This window comes from Rhinolophus ferrumequinum, assembly GCF_004115265.2.
Source record: "Rhinolophus ferrumequinum isolate MPI-CBG mRhiFer1 chromosome 15 unlocalized genomic scaffold, mRhiFer1_v1.p scaffold_54_arrow_ctg1_1, whole genome shotgun sequence".
In the NCBI taxonomy this organism is placed as follows: Eukaryota; Metazoa; Chordata; class Mammalia; order Chiroptera; family Rhinolophidae; genus Rhinolophus; species Rhinolophus ferrumequinum.
The window spans coordinates 18,941,226-18,946,165 of NW_022680357.1; the positions used below are offsets into that span (position 1 = coordinate 18,941,226).

Sequence of the window (4,940 nt, forward strand, 5' to 3'; positions counted from 1 at the left end):
TCTGAGGGCGGGGGCAGGGGGGGAGGGCGGAGAACCTGCAGGGTCGTGAGAAGGAAAAGCCCTCATAAGAATCGGAGCCGAACTGCAAAGAGCCCGTGGTTAGACTGCACTGATTATTCCTGCAGCCCACACGGCTAAGAACGGGACGTGACTCATGGACAACGCCCGTCCTCCTGGGAGTACTCAACACGGTGGCAGGGAAGCCGCCAAGGCCCCCGCTAGGAGGCGGGGCTGACGTTTTGAGACCTGAGTTTTAACCACCGTGCCACCCGCCTTCTAAATGGAGGCCGGCATCTGGACGGCTGTGGTTGGCCTCCTGAGGGCTGAGGGTCACCCACGTGACTTCCCCGACACTGCCATCAAAGGCTGGCCCGTGCCCGGCTCGCCTGTCCTTCAGAGGGCACGGTTTTCCTGGAGAGAAGAGCACCCACCCCCATGGCCACAGAGACCTTGCTTCTGGGGCTGACAAGCTCCGCGTCCGGAAGTGTGGGGCCAGCTGTCTCCCCACCCCACAGGCTGCTGTGCGAAGTCTGCACAGGTAAGCAGTCGCCAGCACACCAGGAATATGGGGGGACCCTTGCAGATGTTTAACTTCCATAGCCTGGACCGAGAGAAGAGCCCCCCAAGTCTAGGTAACCAGTCCTGGGAAACTCCCTTCATGGGCTGAATGGCGCCCCCATCACACCAGAGAAAGTGCCCACCTGGAACCTACGAAAGTGACCGTCTTTGGAAAAGGGTCATTGCCATTGTAATTAGGCTACAGATCTGGTGATGAGATCAGGCAGGGCTCGGGCAGGCCCCCCACCCAGTGACAAGTGGCCTTGGACGAGAAGAGAAGGGGGAGAGAGCAGAGATGGGGGCGGCGTGACTACAAACCAAGAGCCCCAGGAGCAGGGGAGGGACGTGGACGGGAGTGTCCCCCCGAGCATTTGGAGTTCTGGCCTGAACTGTGGTCTGACCACTGCATGGAGGAGATGTCAGGGCCGCCCTGGGAAACCAACAGTCCCAACCACCTGAGCTGCACACACCCACCCCCTGCCAACGCCCTTTGGGCTCAGGGAGCAGGGGGCAGCTGACTCTCAGCTCGCGTCAGGGATGCCGGCAGTTCCTGGTTCCGAAGGCCCGGGGACGGCCTGAGAACTGGCATTTCTAATGAGTTCCCAGGTGACGCCACTGCTGCTGGGGCCGGACCTCCCCTGGGAACTCTGCTCTGGAGCAAAGTGACAGCGACAGGTGCTTCCCGATACAGTCCCAGGAAGGGGACAAAGTGTCCCCCAGGTCACCCCTTCACACGGAGCACAGGCAGCTCTGGCCACGTGCCCACGGGACGCTCAGAGGCCAAGCCGAGCTGTGCCCGGCCAGCCGAGGCCATGTCGACTTGGCAGAGCCCTCGGCCCCCGTGGTTGGTGCTCTGAGGACCACAGGAAGGGGGGCATCTCACGCTTACTCCCCACCCACAGGCGCCTTCACTGATGCTCTTGATGGAAGGGCAGCCGGTCTCAGCGTGGCTCAGAGGGACCAGGAACACACGCTCGTGCACAGGGGCCAGGTGTCCGAGGGGCGCGGACGGGGCCGCAGGTGGTGAGCACCTGCCGCGAGTCCAGCTGCAAAGTCGGGAAGGCCAGACCACGCAGGACAGAACTTGGGGATTTTAACAGGGGGGGTCTGCCCACACTATGAACCGAGAGAAGAGCCCCCCAAGTCTAGGTAACCACACTTCCCTCACACTTCCCGTTGACTCGTCACCAAAATGGGAGGATGTCAAAGTCCAAATACACAGCTGGAAATGGAGGAATAGGGTTTTTCACATTTTGTTTTCTAACAGAGAAACTCCTCAGAGGCGGTACAGGATGAGGTGGGCATGACGCACTCGCCTGCGCACAGGAGCGTCAGGGCAGCACCCTAACTGGGTGTGATTGTAAAGTACATCGAGGGGGACACGGAGGCATCTTCCTCCTTAACACCCTGACATGGCTCCCCTGGCGTGAAGGCACAATGAGGAGGAAAGTGGCCAAAAACAAACTAAAAACCCTCGGTAGCTTAACCCTGAGAGCAAGCGGCAACGAAGCGCGGTGCCCCAGAGAGCTGACCGTGGCCTCCCTGCCCTTCTGGCCGTGCTCATTATTTCATTTCACTACCTGACAGGCCGAAACGCTGCCTGCAAACTGGTTAATTAAGACTAACAGTGCTTGGCGAGCAGGGAGACGCTGCGGTTCACGAACTAATGCTCAGACCTGGGGAGCACGCAGTGGCCCTCGCCGAGGTGGCAGGGACCCAGCATTTCTGAGCTTGGCGGTGAGAGACAAAGCCGCCCGCTGGAGAAAGGGACATTCATTGTACTGGGTCCCTGGACCCACCTGCTGTGAGCGGCTCTAGCTGCAAGGCTTAGGTCACGTAGGAGAAATACGCCACGTATTTCCAATGAACACTACCCGAGTTCAAATCGTGACCAGTGTGTTTCCTGGTCCCCTCAGCCCACCTGGACGCAGGTGGTTGAGCTGGATGCACGCTCGTGTGCGAACACGGGGTGTAAACAGCCAGCGGCCCGACCTCCTCAGGCCCCGACAGATGACTCCCTGGGGCTTTCTCAGAGGGAGCCCACAGGCTCAGCCCAGGAGTGCACCCGGACGGCCCTCCTCCCTCCGGTCTCACCTCCTCGCCCTCATTGTGCTTCCAAATAAACCACCTGCGTCTGCGTCCTGGTCTCAGTCGTGTTGGAGGAACAGAAACCAAACCACTACCACGCCAGCTTCCTCCCTCAGTATTTGCTTAGAGCCCAGGCTCCTTTCTCAGAGTTAAACTCATTCCTGGAATTAAACAAGTGTTATCAGAGTCTTGGGAAGTCTTCCAGAGACATTTTATGCATGTAAAGCAGATGGCCGTGTAAGATGCACACACAAGCCAGCTTTCTCCTTTATGCCAATAGCGTGGAGCCCTGCCTGCCTCCGTCCACACGTCTCGTCCACCCCAGCTCTCACTTCCTATCGGTTCACACTCTGCCTCCAGGGAAAAGGTGCTGCGGGAGGGCGGGCAGGCGGGCGGGGGGACACCAGGTGCTGTAACAGCTGGCGGGGGGTGAGGGGGGTCGGAGGAGGGCCACGTGAGTCATGTCTGAGGGTCCAGGAGAAGCCGGCGAGTACACGCGAGTTCCAGAACAGAGCAGCAGAGTTCCCAGAACAGCCTGCGTGGTTAAACCCTCCTGACGCTCCAAGTCTCCTTTGCGTCTCATTTCCTTTCTGCACAGAGAACTCCCTTCAGCCATTCAGGGTAAGTCCATCTCTCATTCTCCTAAGTTTCCCTTCATCTGAATGTGTCTTGATTGTCCTTCATTCCTGATGGAGATTTTCTCTGAATGCAAAATTCTGGTTTCCTAATTTTTGTATTTTTTTTCTTTTTTACACATCAGGGAGGTCACCTCACAGGGAGTGTCCACTGCACTGTACACGTGAAGCTGAAGTAGAATAATGTATGGGTTCCCAATTCTTTACTTTCAATGCTTCAACCTCTTCCTTCTGTCCCTCATGGGTTCTCGTTTTTAAAATCTGCTGTTGTTCTCCTCGTTTTCCCTGCAGGTAACGTGGAATTTCACTCTGGCCATTTTCAAGGTGGTGGTGTCTTGTTCACTCAGCTTCATGAACCTTTAGATTTATGGATTCTGTCCATTTGTGGAATTTTCAGCCATTTGTTAAGTAGTTTTTCACCCCCGCCCTTTTCGCTGTCCTCTGGGACTTGTGACCCAACAGTCAGAACCTGTTAGTCGGCAGGTTCCTGAGGCTTTGCCCACCTGCTTCTATCGTGCGCTCCCAGAGGCTCCGATTGCATAATCCCTGCTTGACGGTCACCACCCTCCCCATCTCCTGGGTCTTCATCTCACCCTTTGCATGTTTTTACTGCTGACACGTCCATTTGGCTCCTCTTGATCTCACATTCCTTGCTGAGAATTTTGATTTCTTTTCGGAGGCCGAGGAGGGTCCTGAACACACAGGAGACATGACCCAACTGACGCTGTCAACAGGCCCGTCTGGCTGCCACATGGAGAAGACACCCGGGGGGACAGGTCGGGTTGCGGGGGGAGCGGGCGGGGGCGCGCAGAGTTGTCAGGACGTGCCTGCCGGCGTCCAGATGAACAAATGCACACTCCATCATTCATTCACTCCCTGCGCCACCCATTCTCCGCAGGGTGTCACCCCATTCTGCAGTGTCATGCAGGGTGGCTTGTCACACACTTCCCGATTCTAGGTGCCGTGTCCTCACACACACACACACACACACACACACACACACACCCCATTCGCCCGCAGCGCCTTCCCTTCTCTCCTGGCCCCAAGTAGGGGTGCATCTCACGCGGGGCCACGCATGTGGCCGACGGCAAGTGTTTGCTGCAGTGGCCACTGGTCGTCAGCCATGGATGCCGAATTCCACGGCGTCTGAGAGCGTCTGGGCATCACGGCCACTCGTGTAACCGAACTGTGCTCCCTGAGGACACAGACGGCTTCCATGTCCTTGGCACCTGCAGAATGCCAGGCACAAAAATAAACAGTGGCTACGTGGGAGGCTCACATCCCGGGAAGCTGGGTGACGGGTACCTGGGGACTCTAACGCTCTGTTGTATCCTGCAAATCTAAAATTATTTCAAATAAAAATTAACAATTCTGGCGGGCAAAAAGTAAACAATGTGGGTTCCCACAAATGCAGACCTTGCCTGCGTGCTCCTGCTAAGCCCGGCCCCCAAACTCGAGGCCTCCATTGCAGCCTCTGCAATACACACCTGCCTCACCTGAGTGCAGGTAACACCTAGTGCCCGGGCAGAACCCCTGACGTCAACCAACCTTCCCCGGTGGGTGTCTTGGCCCCCACAAGGCAGTTGAAGGATTTTATTATAATGGCACTTTGCGAGCGAGCTCAGCCCGTCAGATAATTGTCTGACTTAATGTGAAACC

General features: G+C 57.0%; 1 long non-coding RNA gene across 1 annotated transcript; it reads left to right on the forward strand.

The window, feature by feature from the left end:
• The first annotated feature begins 409 nt into the window (after positions 1 to 409).
• On the forward strand, positions 410 to 4,688 carry LOC117019808 (uncharacterized). The gene is made up of 4 exons (XR_004422568.1): positions 410 to 538; positions 2,927 to 3,267; positions 3,407 to 3,466; positions 3,573 to 4,688. It is a non-coding gene; the product is annotated as an uncharacterized LOC117019808 (long non-coding RNA).
• The last annotated feature ends 252 nt before the right edge of the window (positions 4,689 to 4,940 follow it).